The sequence below is a fragment of the Podarcis pityusensis genome, assembly GCF_964106645.2.
Source record: "Podarcis pityusensis genome assembly, chromosome: 4".
Classification (NCBI taxonomy): domain Eukaryota; kingdom Metazoa; phylum Chordata; class Lepidosauria; order Squamata; family Lacertidae; genus Podarcis; species Podarcis pityusensis.
Window position 1 is genome coordinate 32,136,028 of NC_138027.1, and position 27,014 is coordinate 32,163,041.

Here is a 27,014-nt window from a genome sequence, read left to right on the forward strand (position 1 = left end):
CAACATTCCATCATGTGATGTTTTCAAGCTAGCAGCTCGTAGCTGCATTGCTTCTATATCGTAACAGTTATACCTTGAAAAAAAGGCACACTGTCCACCACAATGTGCAGATACATTGTTTTTGGGGAGCAGTCCGTAGATCACTTACACTTCTCTCCTCTAGGCTGCTCTACTCTCATGCAAATTCCCCTTTTCTTTTCTTGGTATTAGCTGAGACAGTTGTTGATCCAGATTAAACAGTGCAATTAATTAATTAATTAATGGTGATGATTATCGTGATGATGGTGATGGTGATGTTGCTGCTGGATTAGGGGAAGCTTAACATTGTTGATTTTCAAGTTAATGGGGAGGTTGTGTAGTATTATAACCCAAATACCGGGGGAATTCTAAGCAAAAGCTTTAAAAAACCTTGATATGAAAACAAATCCTATATCATTCATTCCTCTAAGTAGTGATTGTTGTGTCTTCAACCACTGGAAAACACTGCTTTGAACTCCATTAATCATATCTATGCTTACAACACCACCATGCAGTTTTTTGCTGTTTCCATAGCCTTCAATTTAATATGCACTGCTTGAAGTTGCTCTTACTTCCTCTTCATGTATGTGTGTGTGTGTTTATATAAAAAAATTACATCAAAATCCTGCAAAATTCTGATATGAGGGCATAATATGGTAATGATTCTAAACTGTTTTGTTTAACTAAAATAACTGTATTCTCCTGACCAAAAAAAAAAGGGGGGGGGGGAGAATTCCAAAGCTGGGCAGTTTAAAAAAATAAATGATGATATTTTAAGAATGACCTACTTTAAAATAATTCAGAACAGAACTTTAATGGACTGAATTTACAGTGGATGAATTTTGAGAACTGAGGGTTACAGCTTAACATTTTGCTCCTTTGGGTTCTTCTGGAGTTTGTGGGGAAGCTCTTGCATGGGTTCTTGCTTGTTCCTGGCAGGAAATGTCAGAGGATGGCACTGAGCAACTACTCATTGTACTTGTGGAATGTTCTCCGTACCAGTCCATAGGAATATATCTTTTGAGTGCAATCACATATTTAGGTGGATGGTTATGGAGATGGCACTTCTTAATCAAAACCAGTCCCTTCAATTCTTGTCCATTGTGAGGAACCATGTGTGAAGAACTGATTGTGAAGAAGCTAACTGATGCTGATAGGATGACAACAATTATGAATGACAACCTGTTACAGATAGGAACTATCTAAAGTGAGTTTCACTTCACCAGTAATTTGAGGTTCACAGATTACTACTCAAGTTAAGGCAGCAGCCATTCATGGTACCAAGAAAGTAATGAAATTGAGGTGGTGCAAAAATTGCTGTGGTAAATAAATCGTCACAATCTGCCACACCAAGTATATTTTGCTTGAACCCAGTCTGGTCACTGGAAGCATATTCAGGGGGAAATGGACGGAGCCTGTTTCCTACTATTGCCATCAACCGTTTGACATCTGGTATGAACCCAGAGATATAGGATCCTTACTAAATTTAGGTATGTTTACTAGCTATGCTTGTTTCAAGTTTCTAGGATCAAACTCCTACCTCATATGTCATTAAATAGGTTCTTCAGACAAGAAATTAAGATGCCGCTGAATTTAAAAAAAAAAATTGTCTTGCAAAACTATATTTTGTCACTCCCCACACACATGGTTTTCAGATTTTAAAGATTGCACGTTTCTATTACAGTACAAGTGTTATTTTATATATTTTGAAAGATGTAAGTATTTGCAGTTTTTCTGAGGCATTTATTTAGAATTCATTTATGTTTTGGTGTATGTTGTATAGGAACATTTTTACTATACAGTATAGTAAAAAACTACTCACTTGATTTGCAAGTTGGATGTGTTGAAGGTATAAATTAGAACTACAAGTCTAAGTCATAATAAGAGTTTCTAAATTGCATCTCATAATATCAGATTACTGCAGCATGTTGTGTTGTTGTTACTATTTTGGTAAGAAACTACAGTCACATCCCTGAAAGTTTTGGTTCAGTGGCTGTTATATGATGAGGGGGCTGAGAGAGTTGAGTATATATATGGTTAAACTTGATATCAAGGTGTGAAATTACACAGTGGATGGCTTCACAGGCTTAAAAGCAATGCAATCCTCAGATTTTTCTTCGTAACTGAAAATTTCCCTACATTTTCCCTAAGTGAATAATATTATGAGAGAGAGAGGGAGAGAGATAGAGAGATGTCCATTAAAAAAAAGTAAAAATACATATAGCAGTAAAGTGACAAAATTAATAATAAAATCTGAATTGGGGGGAAAGGGGATGTAGAAAATGTGAATGGTGTTAAAGCCCAAAAGACTTACAAAATACCGTATTTTTCGCCCTATAGGACGCACTTTTTCCCCTCCAAAAAGGAATGGGAAATGTGTGTGCATCCTATGGGGCGAATGCAGGCTTTCGCTGAAGCCTGGAGAGTGAGAGGGGTCGGTGCGCACCGCCCCCTCTCACTCTCCAGGCTTCAGGAGAGCCCCACCGCCAGTCCCACAAGCTCGGGGGACAGCGGGGAGGTGCAGCGTGCCATGCCACTGTCTCCCGACATGGTTTGGAGGCTGGCGGCGGAGAGAAGCCCCTTCTCCCCGCCGCCAGCCCCGCAAGCTGGGGGACAGCGGGGAGGTGCAGCGTGCCATCCCACTGTCTCCCGACGTGGTTTGGAGGCTGGCGGCGGGGAGAAGCCCGCTTCTCCCCGCCGCCAGCCCCGCAAGCTCGGGGGACAGCGGGGAGGCGTAGCGCACCATCCCGCTGTCTCCCGACCTGGTTTCGAAGCAGGCGGCGGGCTTCCCACTCCCCCAGCCCCGCAAGCTCTGGCACCCGTTCTGGGGGCTGGGGTCGGGGGAAGCTTGGAATTCCCCCGCCCCAGCCCCGCGCCTGGGGGGGAATTTTTTTCCCTTTTATTTCCCCCCCCCAAAAAAATCTAGGTGCGTCCTATGGGCCAGTGCGTCCTATAGGGCGAAAAATACGGTAGATTACAACATGGTGCCTTTCATAAGTCAAGTAAGTCCAACTTTCGAAAGGTAAAACGGATAATGGATGACTCTCTAACACTATTTCTATGTGGAAAAATGGGACCCACACTTTAAATATGTCTTGTTTGGCTTGACCTCTCATCAGTCTGATGTTTTAACATCCCACCAAGCCCCCAATCCTTGTGAACTAATTCTGAACTGAATATTCACTTTTTTAAGCTTCCTCCATTTTTGTCACTGTGAAGAGGATTAGAATGAGGGGAAAAATATTTTATTAAGCTCCTTAAAACTACATCATTGTCCACATAGGTGAGCACTTCATTGCCCTGCTCCACAACAATCCATAGCTAGTGGTGATACAACAAAATATTACATCATACTGCAAAGTCAGTCACAATCATCTGTATTATTGCATATAATCATCTGTATTATTAGTCCACTTTTAAAATGCAAACGTCCACCACATTTGCTAGTTAGGCCTATATTCACCTAGTATCTCATGTTGGTATCTTATTCTTTGATTCTGTGAATCTGATTAAATAATAAAGAAAAACAATGCAAAATATAAACAGTTGGTTGAAAAGTGTTGTGCAATTTGATTTTTGTAAAACACCATCAATGTCAGTTCCTCTGTATTGAGGGTCACCATGAATCTTCATCTTCAAAGAAGAAATGTTCAGATATACCCAGGTATCAGGAGGCTTTTAGAGTCCTGTTCATTTATGATACGGTATATTGGAATGTATGAATTACAAAGTCTTAATGAAAACCTTGATGTCTATTGGCGTGGTTGCTCGAGAGCGAACAGGCAAGATCCCCACTGGTCTTTTCAAAGGCTTTATTATTGGTGCAAAAACATTTACAGTGCAGAACGCCTCAATTCCATGTCTTGCTCAGTCACTAGCAGAATCTGAGAGTGGGCGGTCCTTAATCTTTCCCCAGCAGAGTAGTCGCTTGACCCCCATCCGACACCTCCCCTCTCTGTGTGAAAACCTACTGTGCAGGGAGGGCTTGGGTAAAGGGGGACCTCTCTCCCTCCCGCTTTGCTCATGCACGGTGTCTTGGCTCATTCTTGCATCCTCTGAGCCCTGCATCTCTTCCCCACTAGAGGCGGGGCTTCCCTTCTCCGCTGAGGAAGTGCTGCTTCCCATGATCTTTGGAGGCTTCCTGTAATCCAGCTACCCTTCCACCTCTCGCCTCTGAGCTGATGGCAGTTCCCTGACCAGAACAAAGAAATTTTGTCAGTTAAATAAAAATAATTCCAAGCAGCTGGTCTAATAGCTTGTGAGACCCTGTATTTTGATGTAGGCATAGGCAAAAGTAAGATACAGCTAGGAAGTAGTAGTATATGGAGCACTGAGTAGCTTAGAATTGTGCTTTCATCTTTTCAGCAAAAGGAACTTAATCTTTTGGACCTTGCAGCATAAAATTGAGAATTGCTACTGATTAGGAATTCTCCTTCATGAAATCAGTTTGGTTTGTTAAAACCAGGGATGATTAGCAAACACAGATCACTGAATTATCCGAAACAATTTCTCCTGAATTTTTCAAACAGCTAAAGAAACCACTGGAGAAAAGATATGACACACTTAGTTGGAAGTTTGGAGTGAAGTAGATTCAGTCAGAATTTTATGGTTTAAGTAACAGGGTGAATCATGCAACAAGAAATCCAGGATACCATGGGCTGCAATTCCAGTTGGTTTCATTCTCAGGAAGCTCTATCCTAGGATGTAGATTCATGCTATACAAGTTGGGAAGAGAAGTATAGCAGCAAATAATCCTTCTTCCTCTTCCATTTCTATTATAAATTGTTCATACAATGTTATATGGTGATACTGAGGAGGCACAGGGGTTGGACCAGTAGGTAAAACCCTGGTTCCCTCCTGTGTTAGATGTTCAGTTGAACATGTGAAAAGGGCTTTAGTTGGAGGGCAAGCACAGCAGTGCCAGCAGGATCTTCTTCAGCTTCATCAAGGATTCAGTTAATTGTTAGAGCAAGGAGACAAGCTGCCCTTTTGTTAGCACAGGGATCACTTTAGAAATTATTGCACTGTGGCCTTAGCCCAGTTTAGGCTGTTTGTAGCTTATATATGTGCCATACACATCTTAAAGTGAGATTCAGGTTGTTGGCTTGAAAAGAATGTCCTTTTATCCCATGTTGGCCTCTATTAAGGAAGAGAAATTGATGGTCCTCTTGATGTTGCTGGACTCCAGTGCTCATAAGCCCCAGCCAGCATACCCAGAGGCCAGGGCTGGTGGTAGTTATAGTTTCCTATGAGTTTCTTATCCCTATCCTATATAGATAAAAGCATCAAGGGGGGGGGGGAGGAAATTGGAGGAGAAAAAACCAAAAACCAAACAAAACATGGCAGTCTGGGAACCTTACATAAGCTATACCAGAGTATGAGACCTTAGCTCAGGCAACCTAGTTCCAGGAAAATACATATACAGAAAGGTTCCACACAATAATTTATGGCCACTTATTATTCATTCTTAGTGATGATTATACTTAATTGTTATCAGTTTATATCTTGGTACTGTCATGATAACCCTTTGCCTTAAAAGTCATTACAGATCTGACACAGTATTTTTCTGTCTCCTAAGCCAGAGAGATTCATTCAATTCCCACCCCTTCCTTCCTTCCAAAAATGGCAGTGAGAATAAAATATGAGAATAATTATGGCTATACAGTTATAGCTTCCTTGAAAGACAGGGTAATTTTAAGACTCCAGAGGAATTGCTAACAATGCAAGTAGTGTTTGATAAAAGTATGAGGCACTGTCAAACCAGAAATTAAAACAAAGAATAAATAAAGAGTTTAATGCCACCCAAGGCCAGTTGAAAAGCAATTACCCATGTGAACAGCCAGGGGAATTATTTAAATATATCTTGGTGCCATCAAAGGAAGGATGTAGTGTACTATTGGAAAACTGGTGCTGGGCCTCACATGCACAAAAGCAGAATGTTTCTTCATCTACTGTAAAATAGGTGGGATAAGAATTGTAACAACTAACTGCGAAAGGGCAAGTAAGATCTCCACTGTGTACAAGCACAAATGCCAGATTTATACAAATTGTACATATTATACAATGTTTCAGTCAAGTTTATTTGATAGCCTTGCTTTAAATAATTAATGGAGAGAACTGATCACTTCATAATGCCACAAACTCACAGCAGGCAAAACTAATTTTACACAATATGAAAACAGATTTTATTTATTTAAGAGTAATATTTAAAAACAACAACTTTTTTGACACCAGCTGCTGGGAAATAAATAGAATATTTTATGACAAAAAATCTAAATGTGTTAAAAGCTGTTCAGAACAGACTGATAGTTTTCAATTGACAGGTTGTTGTTTTTTAATGGTCATTGCTAAGAGTTTAACTCATAAGCTATATTATTAATTTAGGGTTATTCTTTAAGTCCAATGTCCTGATGATGGAGTTTTTCTCAGAACAAAGTTGGCTCCATTCAGATTATTATTCCAGGCTTTGTAAACTGAAGTTTTCCTGGTTTATTGACTGCCATTAAGCCAGTGGTCCTTGGCTTAGACACAACAAAGAACTTTGTCTTAATACAAGCCAGGATCTTCACAAGAAAGACATCATGCAACGGCAGAAGGAGAGTGGCAAGAAAGGAGAAAATGGCTCTGATGCAGATTCCCATAATTCTTGTTATTCATGACAGCACATATTTTGAAGGCTGGAGTGATTGTTAGGATCTAGTAGGTTGAGGTGTGTTTAGGTAAATAGCCTTTATTTTCAAAATATGCATACCACAAAGAGTGAAGGTTATTGACCCACTTCCAAATCAGAATTTAAGAGTAACAAATACTTTAAATACTGAATCCCAGCAGTGTCCTTAATGTAGTATTAAAGTGACTGCAAGGTATATGTTTAAAAATGACAGCAACACTGTAGTTTTCGTTTCTCCTCCCTGAAGCAGTAAGGCTGAGAGCATCCCAACACTGAAGCTTGCAATGTGATAGACATTATCACTTTGCATTTCAGTAATTTAGACATTGGCTGGCATTTATCCTTCAACCCTGTTTAAGGCTGAGTTGAATCTCAGTAGTATGAGGCTTTTAGGGCTGAGTCAGACTGTATACATGGTGGAAGTTTGAGGTGGGGTGGGGAGAACAGAAAAAAATATACAGTTTTACTGCAAAAACCACTGATAAGATAAATAGTTGTTCACTTGTTTGTTTTATTTTATTGTTTAATTGAAAAGCTTGTAGCTATGCTGGGAAAGTTAATATACATGTGAGAACCTTAGTCACTAAGCAGAAGTTTATCTCTCTCTCCCCCCCCCCCCCGCCAAATGTCATAAAAATGGGTCAGTTTTTACTGATGTTGGTCCTTGTCTTGCATATAGCTCCATTGATAATTATTTATTTATCATTCATTTAAAGCATTTTTACCCTGCTCTTGATCTGAAAAAGGCTCCCAGAGCAGCTTACAAATATCAGAATAAAGACAATCCCTGCCCTTAGTTTACAATCTAAATGACATGATGTAAAAAGAGGGAGGAGGAAAAAAGCAATCACAGGCAAACAGTACCTTGTGCTTCTACAGTTTAGAACTGAGATTGTGGTTTGAGTATCCAAACATATAGACAAACCACGGTTTAGATCTGGTAATCTACTTTTATTTTTCATCTGTTTAGCACTCTACCCTGAGCAGCCTGAAGACAGAACAGTAATTCTAACTATGATGGATCAGTTTAGAGGTCACACCAAACCATAATTAATACAAACCATAGTTTCCAACTATAATTTACTGGCTTTTTTTAAAAAAAGAAAAGGTTTGTCATTAAAACATCACACCAAACCATAGTCAAAACCCACCTGGTGTGTTTGGCATGACATCTGAAGATGAGATGAGGCTTAGTTTCAGCATATAACCTTGGTTTAATATATTGATATTGAAATTTCAGTAAGTGAGACTGGGACCATTGTACACAATATTAAGCATTTGTATCAGTAAGGACTTCGCCTACAAGCTTTTATTTTAAACCATTGCATTTTACCTTGTAAATAGCACTATGTGAGAAAGTCAAATAGATGACTTTTTCTTCCTTGAATAAGTTTTCTTTCTTTCTTTATACGGTTCTTGCTGCTCTGTATTCTAGGATGGGCAGAAGGTAGATCAGGACCTACTGGTAGATCTGTGAGTGATTGCAAATGATTTCTAAAAAACAAAACACCCCACCCACCCCAGCAAACAAACATAAACATTAAACTGCTGAAACAAATAAAATTTGGGAACCCGGGGGAGGGGGGATGTATGAAAAGACTGTGATGAACTGAGTAATGGTAATGAAAATAAATGCCTGGCTGAGATGTCCCAAGAGATGCCTTAATTCTAAGTGTTTGCCCCTCTTTTTAAACCACTGTTTTGCACTTGGATCCATCTGGTAGATCTTGGAGTTCTAAGAAAAAGTGAAGTAGATCCTGCAAGATTGAAGAATGTTGGTGCATGCTGTTAACATCCTTACTTAACCCACACATCATATATATTGAATATATTGGGGTGTGCAGGGGATGGAAGTTGTTGGAAAACTTTCCTTCTATTGACTTCCTTAAATTAACTTACCTTAGGGTCCAAACCATTTCCACATTATACTATATGCGCCAGTAAATGTGTGCATGTCCAGTCCTCAAGCTGTCCCATGACTATGTCATTCCATTGCCACACTTCGAACGCTGTTGAGCTCCTGTTTTTCAGTCTGCCACATTCAGTGATTCAGTGACTTTCCTCATTGCATTCACAAAGCGGGGGAAAGAAATATGGCAGCAGCAGCAGGAAGGAAAAGGTGGGAGGAAGTTTATGTGTTCCTGGAGATTATTTAAAACCTCAACATGGATCTTCATGATCTCTCTCCCCATTGTACCTCTTCTTCCCCCAAACAGCTATAGAGGCAAGATATAAGCAAGCATGGCTGCAAGCCATACACTTCTTGGATTTTTGTTAACCTCGAACCTTTCCTCCCACTGTTACATCTGACTAGAAATGGCACATCTACAGATATTTGCTGACATGCCTCTGTTTAATGCATGCCAAAAATACACTATGTTTGCTTACAGATACCCTGAAACACAAGAAACTAGCTCAGTATATAGCTTAGTGTCATCTCTTCTGGCTAACAGCAGATCTCCAGCGCTTCAGATAGTGTGCCCACTGCGGAGCTACAGTCCTTCCCTATTTCCCTATTTTGTGTGGGCATGGAACAAGAGATAAATAGTAGTGCCTCATTCCTACTTTTTATAATGTAAAAGGATAAGTTAATGGTTTGGTTGTACTGCCTTTCGGAAAAAGGGAGTGTACAATAGTTGGTTAAGGATTAAAAATTGCCTTTGCCTAGTGACTGAGCAATGACTTGCTCTGGGGCTTTTCTTTTCTCTTCTTTTCCTTCCCACATCTTCCCACATGTACCTCTAATTATCTGCTTATTTTCATAGAAAATTAACATTTCTTTTGCTTTTTCAGATACTTAGACATAAAATTATGTGGTTTGTAAAGCTTTCAACTTAATTCAGTTAGCTACCATTTATTAGTTAAAAGATTTTATACCTAGCTTTGGGAATTTAACTCCCTGCGTATTTTGGAAGGTGTAGTATTATTATTTCAGAACAATGATACTACTGTCCAATTAGTATATAATCAAGGCCATAGTATGTGGTCTACAGTTACACAGCATATGCCCTGATATCTTCTAAGCCAAAAGCTTTCTATAACCATTTCAAGGAACTGGCCCTGGTGTGGTTTTCTTTAATAAATCACAATCATGTCTCAATTATGGTTTGGTGTGTTTGTCTTTTATTAAGAGTAATGGCAACATGGGTAATACTGAATCACCATCATCACCATCACCTCCTCTCTGAATGTTTCAGTTATTAGACAGCTATACAAATTTCCATGTGTCCTGCAAATGCAATAGGCATATTTCTAACAGTCCAGGTGGGTTGTAAAAGTTGTCATTGTGAGTTAGCAAAATACCAAGTGAATGGTTTAGCACAGAAATAAAAAGCTGGCCTGAAAAATGAATCTTTGCCTATATTAGTGGCAGATGCATGTGTATTTGGCAAGCCAGAAAGCCAGAAAAACAAGCTATGAAGATTGCACCTAGATGGGAGGTAGAAGGGATCCAATATATGTGAACAAGTTGTCGGGGGGGGGGGGCTCTCATAAAAGCCATATGGGAATTTTATTTTACATATTTGTTGAAGCCAAATCAGGTTGTCTGTTTCATCTACTCGGCTATATTTTTTCTTGTGATAGGTTAGATGCTGCTAAGGGGTTTTCTTTAGAGGATATTGTCTGATGTGCCATAGTCATTCTCAAAGTAATTCTGTGCAATTACAGGTCAAACATATGTATTCAGAAGTATGTCCCACTGAATTCAGTGGGGTGTACTCTAGGTAAATGGTCATAGGATTTATAGTGACAGTTCTGAAAAGACAACTAAGTGCTTCTTGCATCTAACTATATTCCATATAGTTAGAACAGACCTCGCAAACAGGAACAAGGATTGCTGGAGGAGACTGAAGAGAGTGAGCTTTTGTCTTTTGGAGTAATGCTGCTTGCTTGCTTGCTTTTCTGAGCTGTTTAAAAGTTTGATAGATTGATAGCAGGCCTCAGGGAGTGACTGAGTGTTTTGCTAGAGGCTTGATTGCTTGTCCAGATTACTTTTCTTCATTGCAGGCCTGAGGATGTGTGTGGCTGATTGCTCTGTCTGTGGGAACATAGGATCTGAGGGGGCGGAGTTACAGCGGAGAGGAAGCCAGGCTGAGGGAGGAGTTAGCAACCAGCAGCAGTCAAACTTAGCTCAGTGCAGAGCCTGGGAACTCGCCATCAGACATCACAAACAGGGGCGTTTGCGAGGGAGTGTAAGGGGGAAGCCCCAAGTTCTGTTTCTTCGTGTGCATAGGACCAGAGACATGGAGGGGGAGGGAGCTGCTGCAGCGACCTGTAACATCTGTGCCATGTTTGTCATTCTGCCAGAGAACAAGCAACAGTACACTTGTAGCAAGTGCAAGCTGGAAGAGAAGGTGCAGCAACTTGAGGCCCACCAAGCCACACCTCAAGCAACAGGACAACATGCAGAGTTACTTGATAGAGTTTAGTTGACTAAGATTGAGCACACAGATAGATAGGGCGCCCCCAAGGTGGAGAAAGATTGCTCATTGCAAGAGTCTAACCCTTGGAGGAATGTGACGCACAGGACAGTCACAAACCATTAGAATTGTCATTAGAGTTGCAAAATCACTTCCATGCTGTCACCTTGGACACCGATTCTGGGCTTATTAGCAGTACATGTGAAAAGGATCTAGGAGTCTCGGTGGACCGCAAGTTTAACGTGAGTCAACAGGGTGATGCAGCAGCAAAAATAGTGAATGCTATTCTAGGCTGCATCAGCAGAAATATAGTGTCCAGGTCAAGGGACGTAATAGTACCACTCCATTCTGCCTTGGACCACACTTGGAATTACTGCGTCCAATTCTGGGCACCACAATTTAAGAAGAATGTTGACAAGCTGGAGCATGTGCAGAGGAGGGCAACCAAGCTGGTCAAGGGTCTGGAAACTAAGCCTTATGAGGAGCACTTGAAGGAGCCGGGTATGTTTATCCAGGAAAAGAGGAGACAGAGGAGATATGATAGCCATCTTAAGGGTTGTCACACGGAGGAGAGAGCATGCCTGTTTTCTCCTGCTCTGGAGGATTGGACTCAAACCAATAGCTTCAAGTTGCAAGAAAGGAGATTCTAACTAAACATTTGGAAAAACTTTCTGACAGAGCTGTTCAGCAGTGGAACAGACTCCCACAGGAGGTGGTGGACTCTCCTTCCTTGGAGGTTTTTAAAGTAGAGGTTGGCTGGTCATTTGTCATGGATACTCTCGCAGAGATTCCTGCATTGCAGGGGTTTGGACTATATGACCCTTGGGGTGCCTTCCAACTCTTAAGGTTCTATGATTCATACACTAGAAAGTATATTCCAGGGTTGTTCTTTTGGAGAGGTTTCTCCATCCCATGCAGCCATATAAAGGACAGAGCTGATTCTTTTTGCTCCCTGCAATGAATTTTCTTTTTCCTCATGCTCCAAACAGAGTTCAGAATTTCTTATTCTTAAAATAATAATTTTATTGTTTGTTTTGCAATTTTTGGATTGTAAGGCTGCAGGCAAAGTCTTGTTTATTTTTATCTTTGTATGGAGTTTATCCAATTAGACATGTAATAAATAATGGCAATGGATATTGTTGTTGTTGTTTACTTCTGCTGTTTTATATTTATATTTAATTCTCTCCTGTTAATGTTTATCCCAACATGAAATATTTTCAAATAATCTTTTATAAATTAACTATGAGATAAAATTGCAGTAGTCTCGAATGATTTCCCAAGGTTTCAAGAAAAAAAATGTACAAGTAAATTGGTTGTAACCGGAGATACAGCTGAGTCACAAGTTGTTTATATCAATACTTTTGGCTCAAACTTGTTATCTAGTTACTGTGGCCTGGAAGTAATTTCTTGTTTGAATCCCCAACTAGTGTTTTTTTTGCTTCCAAGAAATAATATTTTGAGGTTCAGCTGAGAATATCTTTGAAGTACAGTAACTATAGAAGTGAAAGTGTTACTATTTCATTCACTCAGTGGTAATGATGCTAAAGCGTGTGTGAGAGACTGAGCTTCGAAAGCTGTGTAACGGGTGGAACTGTACGTATCGATATTCAGTCCTTAGTTTAAAAAGCCTCATTAAGTCAGCGTTACCTTTCAATTCATTTCTGAAATCTTTCATTTTAGATGAGAAGCCCATATGCAGAATCTAAGAGGCTTACTCTCTTACAAAGAAATAAGGCTGCTAAGCTGCTAAAAATCTCAGTAGCTTAATATAAATGTTCAAATAAAAAATTAGTAATTTTAACTGTATAACCTTGAAGTATAATGAAAATAATAATGAAAGGCTATGATGAATCCTAGCGGAAATGCACTTGGGTCCTTTTGGAAAGTAGGATAGGGGCAAATCCCTTGTGCACAAAGCGAAGAGTTTGGGGATGGGAACCAGTGGAGTATTTTGGGATAAGCCCAAAGATTAATTGATGTATGAAGAATTCTGGTCATAGAATGTATCTTGTACATTTTATTCATAGTTTCTAGAGACTTGATGTTGATTAATTAATCTTTTCGGTGGGAGTGCTAACTTGGCTGTATAGCTTTGCCAGGTCCATACTGTATCTGATTTATATGTTGTGCGGAAGCAGCATAACAGACTAATTTTGTTTCCTGTGGACCATGCCTTTCTACCTTTCCGTGTCTTGTCTTAAGGGGTGAGATGTGTACATGGGAAGTGGTGTGTTCTCCCAATGCAAGGCCAGAGGGTACCTTTCCCCCCAGATACTGTGTCCCTACCTCCATCTCTTGAGCAAGACCCACTTCTCTGGAATACATGAAGGAGTTATTCATTGCATTGGAAAGAAAAAAGTATGCTAGAAGTGTGGTTCTTTTACAAGGAACATTTCCCATTTTTGAAAAGTTTTCATTTTATTTATTTATTTAGGAGTGTGTAGGAAATTCACAAAGACAAAGCTATAGTGTTTATAATTCAGAGTGTGGGGAGCAGGCAAACGGGAAAAGACAGAACATCTGCTCCTGTTCCTGTTGGATTGTCCTATCCCACTACAAGAAATCTACCAGAAGCTGCCCTGTGAGAAGGAATCCAGGTGAGAGAGGCAAGCAAATGCAAGCCAGGTGGCTGCTGCCACTGTTGCTGGGCTTTACTCACTGACTGAATCACCTTGTCATGGTGAGTGGCCATGCACGTTCCTATGTCCCTTGTGAGCAAAGCCATTGGGAGTCTTGTACTCCCAACAGGGTGCCCCAAGGCAATAAGGTCGAAGGGGAGTCACTTACGGACTCATTGTTAAGACCGTGTTCATGGAAGACAATCTTACTCAGCGGCCGGCAAAATTCTTGCAAGGATCTTAGCAAACCGTCTCGTAACAATATCTGAGATGACCCTTCCTGAATCCCAAAATGGTTTTCGGCCTTCTAGGGGGGCAGTGGACATGATTTTCACTGCTCGACAGCTTCAAGAAAAATGCAGGGAGCAAAACCAACCCCAGCATATGGCGTTTATTGACCGGACTAAGGCTTTTGACACTGTAAATTGTAATGCCCTGTTTACTGTCCTTCTGAAAATTGGCTGCCCAGATAAATTTATAAACATCATTCTGCTCCTCCATGATAATATGACAGCAACAATTGCAGATAACAATGGCTCTCAAAGTGAACCATTCACAGTGGGATCATGTGTTAAACAGGGTTGTGTTATTGCCCCAACTCTATTCATTATTTTCATTACCATGATCCTACACTTTGTCAAAGGGAAACTCCCCACCGGAGTAGAAATCATATATCAAACAGATGGAAAGCTCTTCAATCTGAGCAGGCTGAAAGCAAAGAGTAAGGTTACTGTAACTTCAGTCATAGAGCTTCAGTATGCTGATGACAATGTAGTGTGTGCATGCTCAGAGGATGACCTCCAAACCATCCTAAATATCTTTGCAGAAGCTTACGAAAAGCTTGGCCTATCATTCAACATCCAAAAAACCAAAGTGCTGCACCAACAATTACAAAATAACCCCTCTGCAGTGCCACAAATCCAACTCAATAGTGTGACGTTGGAAAATGTTGATCACTTCTCCTACCTAGGCAGTTATCTTTCCACAAGAGCCAACATTGATGCCGAAATCCAGCATCACCTGAGCTCTGCGAGTGCGGCTTTCTCCCGATTGAAGTGTAGAGTGTTTAAGGACATTTGCAGGGAAACCAAAATGCTTTTTACAAAGCTATTGTACAAAGCTACCAACCTTACTATATGCTTGTGAAACATGGACAACTTATAAATGCCATCTACAACTCCTCGAAAGATTCCATCAACTGTGTCTCCGAAAATTTTTACACATCACTTGGGAAGACAGGCGAACAAATATCAGTGTACTGGAAGAAGCAAAGATCATCAGTGTTGAAGAAATGATTCTTCAACATCAACTTCATTGGACTAGTCATGTGTGGTGCCTGATGCCTGATGATCGTCTTCCAAAGCAACTACTCTATTCCGAACTTAAAAATGGAAAGTGTAAGGCTGGTGGTCAACAAAAGAGGTTTAAAGACTGTCTCAAGGCATATCTAAAAAAAAATAGTATAAACACTGACAACTGGGAAACACTGTCCTGCGAGCGCTCCAGTTGGAGAACAGTCTTTACCAAAGGTGTCATGGGCTTTGAAGACACTTGAACTCAGGACACAAGGGAGAAACATGCTAGGAGGAAGGCACGCTTGGCAAATCCACACTGTGATCAACTCCCGCCCGGAAACTAATGTCCCCACTGTGGAAGGACATGTGGATCCAGAATTGGCCTCCATGGTCACTTACGGACTCATTGTTAAAACCATGTTTATGGAAGACAATCTTACTCGGCTACGAGTGATCACAAAAGAAGCAGCAGCTGGGCTATTGTTATTTCATAACTGCTTATGGCATCCCTTTATCTGCATAATGATATTATACATTAAGCATCTTCAAAGTAGTACTAAAATTTCTTTGTAAACTGTTGTCTGCTTCATATCCACTATGCATTTTGTAGGGCAACACTACAATAGTTACTATTGATGTAAAAATTGGGGTTTGGCTTTTGCTGCCAAACTCACGTGGGACTCTGAGTCTTCTAAGTCCATGATCAGTCAGAGAAGAATGGATGGAGGCAGGATCCAGTGGAAAGCAAGGTAGAAATTTATTTTTCTGTTGCAACAGAGTTCCCTCCCCTCTTTGCAAGGAGGGACCGAAAACAAAAGTGTGCAGGAACCTTTAAAGACTTTTGACATTACCCAATCCCTTAGCCAAAGACTACCCTAAAAGCATCATAGGAGAAATTCTATCTGCCATGATACCTGATAATGATCCCTGGTTGCATTACCTGGGCAGCCTGGCCATTCTTTTGTGATGATAAATACTTTAGTTTCTGAATCCAGGTCACAGGCTCACCCTATTCATACACAAATACATCTTTAATACAGGATTTGAAGGATTTGTAAGTGAAAAGACAACGGGAAAGCTTTTCCCATTTGCTTCCCTTACTGCAGAAGAACATTTGCGGTCATTGGGAGAGTCAAAATGGCTTCAGGATTGCTCTGTTGTACTATTTCAGATACGTGGTTTATATACTTATATATGTGTGCATTTATGAATATTTATTCTATGTTTGAGACCTTCGAATTCTTATAACACTATGCTAACCAAAAAGTGACTTGATCTCAAACCAGAGAGCTTACATTGGATAGTAAGTATAAATTTGGAGGCTTAGCAGCAGAGCAGCAAATGCCTGTCTGTTGCTTTGTGGAAACCTCTCTTTTGAAATGCTGTCACTTTAAGAGAAACGTTCTTAGCATATTGCTTTTCTAAAGTACTCTAGTATAAACACTGTACTGGAACATTTCATTAGCATTTGGAGAACAATAAAGAAACAGAGAGTTTAATAGGCTAATATGTTTTAGTGGCCTTAGTAGAACCCTACTTAACACAGTGGGATTTTCTACGGCACACAGAGGTAGGAAACTGTTCTGTATACATTTACTGTGTGGAACTTCCTCCTTCTGGGCAGCATGTGGTTTAGAGCAAAGAGAAATAACTTTCCTCCTGCAGCTCACCAATGAAAGAAGCATTTTTAAATACAGTGTTTTGAGAGCAAGATCTAAATTTGTCCCTGTGAGGGTCAGGGGCCAAACAACACGGCAGTACTTCGTAAAGAACTGTTTTTCAAAGATAGAGGTAATACGAGATAGTTTGAAAATTTTCAATTGATTTGACATGAAAAACCATTGTGATGCCCATTGAGGCAGGCTGTCAATATTTAAAGATATAAAAACCCAAGTCCAGAGGCTGTATACCTATGAATACTGGGATCTGTATATCTGTGAATACTGTGATCATCATTTCTTGGGAGTTGCCTTACCAGGCATCAGGTTAACCAGTTTTAAAACAGACTGCTGAACTAAATGAACTACTTGGTTTGATCTACAAGTGTGCTTCATAAAGATCAAGAAGATTTAAGACATAATGAGAAAAAATTGGGAGGGGGCACCCCATAGAAGTCATTAGATATAATATGACTTCTGTACCAGCTTGCTGAAATGCAACCATGTTCTGGTGATGTACTTAAAGCAAGATTCACATGGAAGTACTTGGATTAACCGGGACGCGGGTGGCGCTGTGGGTTAAACCACAGAGCCTAGGACTTGCCGATCAGAAGGTCGGCGGTTCGAATCCCCGCGACGGGGTGAGCTCCCGTTGCTCGGTCCCTTCTCCTGCCAACCTAGCAGTTAGAAAGCACCTCAAAGTGCAAGTAGATAAACAGGTACCGCTCCGGCGGGAAGGTAAATGGCATTTCCGTGTGCTGCTCTGGTTCGTCAGAAGCGGCTTGGTCATGCTGGCCACATGACCCGGAAGCTGTACGCCGGCTCCCTTGGCCAATAAAGTGAGATGAGCGCCGCAACCCCAGAGTCGGCCACGACTGGACCTAATGGTCAGAGGTCCCTTTACCTTTTACTTGGATTAACTGTGATCTTTATGAGAAATTTTTAAAAAACGGAGTGATGGTAGGATTGGAGGTGTTTACTTAAGACAGTAGCTGTGAAGTAAGACTACCAAATTTTGAATGCAGTATCATACAAAACATTCTTTCCTTTCTGTGATTAATTTTTCTATTTGTTAAAAGATCTGCATGTCAGTTTAAGCATGAGCAATTATAAATGATTCTGCATATTGCAGAATCAAAACATGAGATTTGATAGCTGCTCAGAAATTGACTGGAATAAAATTTAAGAGATCACATTTCAGTGTGGAATTGAGAGACATTAACTTTGAATTTGGGTTTGCTATTCTGTGCAGAAGAGTAAGTTTAACTCATAGTTTCAGATTATAGCGGCAATATTCTGGGCAACTGTGACAGTTTCCAGAAGGGGGAACTATTAAGTGCCTCCAATGGACTGCTTCATCTGAGTTTCCTTGGGTCTCAACTGCACCTCAAGATATAACCCCTCTCTACAAGTTCCTTAAGATCTCCCAAAGTTATTTTCTACTGTTTTGTTTAGCTATTTAGCTGTGGTTATTTTGAAGATTTATTCTTTGGGCCAATTCTATCTATCATCTATCTATCTATCTATCTATCTATCTATCTATCTATCATCATCTATCATCTATCTATATCTATCTATCTCTGGAACTTACCATGAACAACTTTCTCATACTCTAAGAATGGCAATGGTGCCCACCTGGAAGGTGCCAGAACTGAGTTTGTGCAAGTTCTGACACACACACACACACACACACACACACACACACACACAACTAATTCTAAGAGCACATCCCCATTAGCAAATGTAAAATGTGAATTAGATGATGATGGATATGTCTTCAGCAGTTCCCACTACAGTGTTGCCCGGAGGAGGTAAGGAATGCACCATGATACGAAAAAAAATTCCAGGATTGTCTGGTTTCTGGAATAAGGTTGTCTATGTAGACATGTGCGTAAAGAAGATAAAGGCTAGTCATATGAATGGGAAATGTATTATGTGAATTATTTATTCATCCTAATTATTTCTGAGATAGCAACTGCCTCCTTTTTTAATCTGAGCATATCATCAATTAATCCTGCATCATCACTTTCTCAGACCTGTTTTCAGCTTAGATGTACTTTTTAAGTTAATAAAATTAAGAGTTATCTTGGGCAGAGCACTAAATTAATGTACTACAATTACATGACACAGGAATGGGTGGGCTCTGGCAACATTCAGAATTAAGGTTCCATCCCTGATTCTCCCCACTGTGCATCATTCACTGCACAGTTGGTTACTGATTACTACTGTTGAATCAAATATTTCCAAAGCATTATGCCTGTCAGGGGTCAAAGTTATGTTAGGAGATGATCTTTTGGGGAAATTTCAGGAGTTGGACACTTTGCTACAACTATACTAAGGTTGACTCCAGGGATGGATGGCAAATTTGGCATTTGCAAGGACTCCAAAACCAACAGAGTCCTCTGGCCTAACAAGTGGTAACACTTCCACTTTGTTAACCAAAGAGTATCCAAAAAGTCCAATGCAACCTAAGAGCATTCTCATTTTGCATATTCTGCCTCTTCTAGGTCAGGGGTCCCCACTGAGGGTGCTGTGCTCAAGGGGGACTCAAATCGTAGTGCTAGCACTGTTTGTGCAAAAGGTGTTGCAACAGCTGTGAATGCTATTAGTATATTAAATAGTTTTAGTTGTTTGTTTTTTAATTAATTTTGTCAAGAGGAAGGGCACAACATTTATTGTATTTATAGCCCACTGTCCTGCTAAGCAGCTCAGAGAGAGTTCATGTGGTCAACCATTTTAGCAGTGATAGTGGTTAGGTACCATTATCATCAGCGGTTGCTTGTCTTATTTGTCAAATCATAGAGCTGGAAAAGTGGACAAAGTCATGCAGTATCAGTTTTCTTTTCAATTGCCTTGCAAACTTTCTTCAAAGAAGTAAGTTTCTTCCAAGCAGAACGTTATCACATACCCCCTTGTTAACCAATGCTAGTTTGTATTACCTTCTTGTATGGTATTCCCTGTAGCAGCATTCTCCAATATGTTGCCCTTCATACGTTTTGGTCTATAGGCCCAGACAGCATGGTTTATGGTCAGGGATTATGGGACTTATAGTCTAATGCATCAGGAAGGCATGAAGTTGAGGAAAGTTGCTGTGTGGTTTACCCAGCCTTGTCCAACATGTGTCCTTCCATATGTTTTGGAATTAGAGCCATACTGGTTGGGGCTACTGTAGGTTGTGCTTCAAAACATCTGGAGATCACTAGGTTGGGAAAGGCTGCTTTCCCTCTATATAAAAAAAATGAACCATGTTTTGTCTCCACGTGCTCATCACTTTGCAACATGCAAGTATGGAAGACCAAGACCATGAATTTCTGTGCATGCTTACCTTGAATTCCTGACAGTTTTCTTTAATATTAAGGAAGTTTTTAGTTAGGATATTGGTGGAGGTGAGGGAGGAGCCCCTTTACTCATTGCTGGCAAATCGTAGATTTTGCTCAAGAACATAAGAAATGTTTTCATGGATCAAACCAAAGCTCCATGTAGTCCAGTTTTCTGCCTCTAGTAATAGCTCAGGTTGCTTATTACAGTGTTGAATTTCACTGCTCCCCGCCCTGCTTTTTGAGTTTTCATGAAATATAATTTTCTTCTTTGCATTGTTTTAGTTTTGCCTTTCATCGCCTTGGTTTTTCTTTCATGATTTGTAAAAATGTTCAGTTTGACGAACATTGTACCAGTTTTCAAGAGTGACAATGCATTTCTTCACCTGTTATGTCAATAATTATTAATAATCATTCCCAATTACATATTTCCTTGGTTTTCCAGTAACACTATTAATTTTCATCCTGTCATGACAATTTTCATCTAAATAATTTTATTATTATCTTTATGTACTTCCTTTGTTGGGACTGTGTGAAAGCCTCTGCTGGAATCCAAACAATTTATGTCCGGCACATTTCCTTTATCCACCCAGTTTCTCACTAATGTACAACACCGATCACACTGAAATATTTATTTGTGTTGTAGCAGAACAAATGTAAAGGTGCTGCTATGATTTTATGGTGGAACCCTGTTTATCAACTGGTATTATTATTTTATGCATTGGTGGTAATTTGAGGCACGGGGAGACAATATCATTCAGTATGAGAAACAGGATTGTAAAGATCACGGCATTATGAGAAACAAATCCGAATGCTTTCTATGTTGTGACGACGTGAAGATTATAAGGAAAACTCATGAAATGTATTGAAGCTCTCAGAATTTCCGTTTCATTTCTGCCATACAAAGAATTTATATCTTTAGCAAAAGAATTATTTGGGCAAGGCCTCTCAAAAGCTGCATGCTGTCAACTGTTCCTGTTCTTTGGGAACATAAACAGGATCTAGGGACAGCTTGTGCAAGAAAACAGTTGGAATAGGGAATATTATAGCTTCTCTGCAGCCAACTTGATTATCGTCATCACCCTGTGTACGAGGAAACTGTCAAAGAGGCATTGTGAAGAATCATAGAATCGTAGAATTGTAGGATTGCTCGATTCTACCTCATCAGCAGCTGTAAGAGTGGCTTAGGATACTTCACAGCCCAAGTCCAGTTCCTTTTATGCAGCCATTAAACTTAAGGTTTCTTGTTACTGTGCTGCATCACAATGGACTTCCTGAACAGCTCCTTATTACAATCTTAATATCTTGAAAATCTGATATTGATTTAACTGTTGGACACACTTGTGAAAGCAACCATTAAATATACATTATAGTAGTCTTTTATAAGCTGGCACCCTCCAGGTGTTTCCCCCCACACCTCCCCTCAATAATTGCTGGTGTAGGAGGAGGTATGGTTCAAAATATCTGGTGAGTGGCAGGTTGCTAAAGGCTGCATTGTAGCCTCTGTTAATGTCTTGCATTCAGTTCTGAAACTTTAACTGTTACTACACCCTTTTGCATGTTTACTGCTTAAATAATATTTTTTTTAAAAAAGACCTCAGTGATGAGAATTTATCTGGGGTAAAAAAACAAACAAAAAATACTTCATAACATTAAATGAGTAATGTCTGACAGTGGGAGCTGGGTTGGTCAATGAAGCAGTGTGTTGCAGAAGATGGTAGAGTCTACAAATTAGTACTTAACTGAGCCCAATGCATTTAGCTCTATTTAGCAGTTCTATGTGTCTCGCTGCATGTGGGTGTTTTCATCTTTGTTACAGTCTTGTGTAAATATCCTACTAAATTATGGGAGAAATTTTAAGAAGTATTAGCTAATGCATGTGATTGAGCTTCATTGAAATTACAAATACAAGAATAGAGCTTTTTATTTATTTAAAAACTCCGTGTCCCACCCTTCAACATTATTCTCTAAGAGTGGCTGGCAATCGCCAGCATAATTAAAACAATAAAGCAACATGTCATGAAAACAGCAGAGGTACACTCACTCATCACAAAGAGTACTAAAGCTAAATTTCAGTATTTTTTTTAATCGATCTTAGCATTTTTAGATATCCAGAACAAGTTTACTTTTTCACTTTTTTGTCCTTCAAAATTACAGCTCTGGCTTATTGTGTAATTGCATCTTCAGAGTCAAATATTTGGAAAAAATTTGCAGGTAATAGTCTACAAGAGGCTTTGCCAGCCTGGAACCCCCAAAATCTTGCTGGACTCCACATCATCCCTGATGATTGACCATGCTAGCTGGGGTTGATGAGAGCTGGAATCTAACAAAATCTGAAGGATGTGAAGGCTGGTCTACAGCTTTTGGGGGGAGGTTTCTGACCTTGACAAGTGATCCATGAGGTCTTTCTCTGAACATAAATTGTGTTGATATTTAGTCCTCTGCTGGTTAATTATAAAGTGGAGACAAACCATGAGCCTGGGTTTAGACATAATTTTACTCGAACCATGGCTTAGCTCTGGGTAGCATAGCACCAGCAAGGCTGTGGGAGCAGCAGAGCAGTCCTAAATTTGCTGTGAGTACCCACATAATTGTTTGTTTACCCTTAGCCATGGATTGGCTTAGCACTGCATGCAAATTGAGAGTGTGTGACCAAACAATTGATAAATACTATTAGGAATAAACAAATAAAGAGCATGTTTTTATAATGAAAATGGCATAGAATTGTTTAAACAAGACTTGCATTTTACATTACTGTGGTATGATTTTGCCTATCATGTAATGCCTCCATGGCATTGGGGGGAAATGGCTTCTCTTAGTTTCATTGTTTCCTAATTATTCAAAACTGTGTGCAAATGATACCAAGTTGTTTTTGTTAGGGAATAACTTGGTGAGTACAATATTAATAATTCTAATTTGTAATTCATGAATCACTTTATATATCACTGACCCCAAAGTCGACTGGTTTGGCATTAACTAATGATATATTTTGCATGCTTTTTTTAAAAAATGATGCATCTGATGATTTACATACATTTTTCACAGATACTTTTTGGGTGAAATTTCTTATTATATATGTCCTATAGGGAGCTTTAAGAGCTGATCATGAAATGAACACTATACTCCTGAGCTCCTTTAAAAAAAAAAAATTAAACATGAAAATACTTACAACAAACAATCCCTATATAATCCCCAAGCTTCTTTACTAGTGCCTGTTACATCCTAAGTCAGCAACATAAAAGATACTGTTTCCCCCCCTTTTCCTTTCTTTTCCTTTTTCTAGTTGCAACTGCATTGCCAATAATTATTAAACAAAATGCAGGATTGGCATAACAGACTTTCAGTGTGGAAAGTTAGTATACGAAAACCAATTTCAATTCATTCCTATGCCCAGATGCACCAGTTTACATTTCTCTGAAGTCAATATGCACATGATTGCATGCAAGATTTCAGCTTTAAATGCTGTAATTTTTAGATTCATGTGACTGGGTTTGTGGCGACATGTGGTTGACTGTATCAGGGCTGTCTTTGTGTGTTTAAGGAAGCTGTAAATGTACATTGCCCAGCACATACCCACATTTTAGTGCTCCACCAGTAACTTTATTTCTTTTTCTGTAGACCAGAAAATGAATGTACCCATTAGAAACTCTGGACATAAATGTGTAATCTCATGACCACTTCACCAGGAACATTATCAAGCCACCCTGTGTACCCCCACAAGGTTGTGGTTGTATTGGCTCCCTATAATGTCTGGTGGTGATGCTTATGTAGGAAGCATCTTTGTTTATAAATATTTGTAAATGTCTTCTGCCATGTTTTGTTGTTGTTGAATTACAGATAGTAAGACTCTAGTTAACATATTGTAACATTTTGGGGTTTATTTCTTATTTTATATTCTTTCCCTTCTATGTTTTGCTTGGTTTTTTTATGTATTTTTGTTACAGACATATAAAAACCATGGAATCCTACTATTCCTATATTTATTTTTCTTTTTGTTTATAGCATAATAATCGCTGACACTTTTAACACTACCATTCCAGTTGTGCACATTTGAAACTATGTTACCCATTCCTGTGGTTAGAAAACCCCAAACCCTAAAAAGTTGCTGCTGCTTCTCCCATTCTCTTGAAGAACTATTCTGTAATTTTGCATAAAAAGTGAGATTTACAACCAGTTGTTTTGAACAAAAATAGTAGACTATTCAACATATTTTTCATTTCTATGCAACAGTTTAAAATTAAAAGATTCTATAGAGCAGCCTTTTAAAAAAATTGGATTGTGGGTGTAATCCACATCAACAATGAAGTCAGCAGCAAATCTATAAAGCTTGAAGATTTTGTTTGTGTTGCCTGACACTATTTAAAAGTGCAAACTCTCTTTTATTATAGTTTCGTCCTAAAATGTCCCTAGTTTTGTTTTGTTTTTTATTGCTCATTCCTCCCACAATCATGGGTATGTAATTTCATCTGTCTTTTTTTAATTGTTATGCCTGATTCTTTTAATAAGTTAGATTGTTGATATAAAGGTGCAGGAGAATTTTTTTCTCCCCTTTTTGCCACGCTATTTGGAATCCTTTAATGTAGAGCTGTATTTTTCTGTTCTGAATTGCCTTCTTTATTTCCTTTCTTCATTACAAACTACTCTGGAAAGAGCTTTTCTAACTAAAAAAATAAGAAGAAAAAGAAGCTATGCTTGACTGATAATGCATTGCTTTGGATGGTGAAACATTATGAAAGTTTAATTTTTAATTAAATCTGAAATAGCAATTATAACTGAAAGAGATTTTAACCTGTTTCTTTTCAGAGTGCCTGAAGTTACATTTTAGATGCTGAAATCATTGCACCTTAAAAACAAAAAAGATTGCGCTGCACTGCATTCTTGTGAGTAAAAGCTTTTTCGGTACCTTTTGTCAGTCTTTCTTTGACACAAAACTGTTAGCATAGTAACTAGACTTGGGGGGCAGCGGTCAGGCTGTCCTTGAATAGGATTTAGGAATATTTTGTATATAAAACACACATTTTTGGAAATCAAAATGGTGCTGGGTTTTTAGTGTGCTTTATGTCAGACCCTAAATTGTTAATCTATTGTGCTGGCTGTTTCAAATTTCATTAGGAATGGTGTAGAGCTTTTTCTCCGTTGACATATATTTTCTGTCATCCTGTCACCAACAGTTCTTGCACTTTGGTACAAGGAAGGATAATATAAAGTATCAGAATGGCATCAGAAACAGTATTCTTTCCCCTTTGTGATGTCAAAATAATTTTTTGTCCTGTGCTGTAATGAAAATAAAAAAGAAGAAAGAGCTTCTTGTGATACCACAACAGAATTCAGATGCCTCAAAGACAACTGAAGTTGTATAATTCCTTGTGTGTGCATTGAGGGTACTTATGTGCATCGGTGCCCATCTGATCTATTGTGGCATAAAACAGTCAAAATGGTATTTCTTCCCCCCTTTAATAAGAAAAGAAGCTATTTATAAAAACCCTATTATTCTATAAATGAGGAATAGGCAGACTTCTGGCTTGCAGAATCTTCTTTGTTTTTTACTATAACTCCAAGGTCTGCCAGCTGGAGCCTGGTGCAAAATAGTGGTTTGGGGTGGAATAATCTTAGAATTAATGAACAGGTTGCCCCTGACCACATTCTCAGCTCAGGGATGTTATCAGGACCAGAACTAAGTGCATAATGTTTTAACACAATTTGTTGATCTCTGGTTTATTGATACTGGATAGCCATTGTTAATCCTGTATGCTTACTTCGTTCTTCACTTGTATCAGTGGTTTATCTGTACACAACTTAGGGAAATAATAATTATAATAAGGAATAATAAGGAAATAATAATAATAATAATTCCTGATTTCCTGCCCCTTTTCTTCAAGGAGATCTTTTTGTTGTTGCTTTTGTTAGTTTGGACTGGGGAGTTGGAAATCCTTTCAAATTTTCAGCAGATCATCCAAGAGATCATCTGCAGATCATCCACAGTAGATTCCACTCTACCTTTTGTCCTCCCCTGCTAATAATACATGATCATTTACCACCACATTGAAGAACTATCACAGTGCCTCTCTTAATTGTTTTTCACATGATCATGCAGTAATCTACCCTTCTATTGTAAATATACCAGTAGTGTATATCTACATGCACTGTTTTCTATTCATCCCTGATATCAGTGTGGCCCGTGCCTTGCCCTCTTTCCCATTACCATCTAGCCTCTTCTCTTGAACTCATATGCTTGACTTTCCTTTTCCTTCCTTCTGGCAGCCCTATTGTTATCTTTGTCAATTCCAGTATATACTCCTGACTGTGGTCCATCATCTCATCTCCAATTACTGATAATTTTCTAACCCATGGATGGGTTGGCTCCACTGTATACAGCAGTGGTGGGGAATCTTCAGCCCATGGGCTAATTAGGTATTACAAGGATGGTAATTTGACCTATAAGGTCATTTCCCCCAAGCCACACACATCTGCCCCACACCTGGTAAAAATGCAGCTGCAAAGAAACAGTTGGGAACCTTAAAGCAGACTCCTAATTGTTCCTTGGCAAATAGGGCTTGCATTTGGTGCCTTTTGCGTTTGGCACCACATGTAAGCCCTGCTGGGATTGTTTCCATTTGGGAGCTTGTAACCTGCCAAAAAGTGAGATTTGCAAGCACCACTAGCCAGCTGTTCTTTGCCTGCAAGGGTTGATTTCAAACCATGTAGACAGAGGCAGCTGGGTTTGCAGGCATCACCAATCATCTGTTTGGTGGCACTTGCAAACCCCTGTGCAAAACCCCACGTTGTTCGAAATCAACTGAAAATCACTTGTTTGCTTCGCCAGATTACATCCTTGGCTGATCTCAGATACTTGCCTTTTCTGTACCTTTACCAGCTTGTAGGTGCACAGTACTACTGGTCTCATACATTGGTATGAACCTGCTTAGCAATATAGGAAGCTGTCTCATTCCAGCTAGTAATATCGCCCATCCACCAAGTTTGATATTTTCTACAATGACTCATAGTGGTTCTCCAATA

General features: G+C 39.4%; 1 protein-coding gene across 17 annotated transcripts in view; it reads left to right on the forward strand.

Moving 5' to 3' along the window:
• ZBTB20 (zinc finger and BTB domain containing 20) overlaps positions 1 to 27,014 on the forward strand; it is a 622,933-nt gene that overhangs the window by 270,475 nt on the left and 325,444 nt on the right. For all 17 annotated transcript variants that reach the window (XM_081004319.1, XM_081004316.1, XM_081004304.1 and 14 more), the window contains one exon: positions 24,801 to 24,877. The gene's annotated coding sequence lies outside the window, so the exon portion shown is untranslated. The remainder of the gene's footprint in view (positions 1 to 24,800; positions 24,878 to 27,014) is intronic.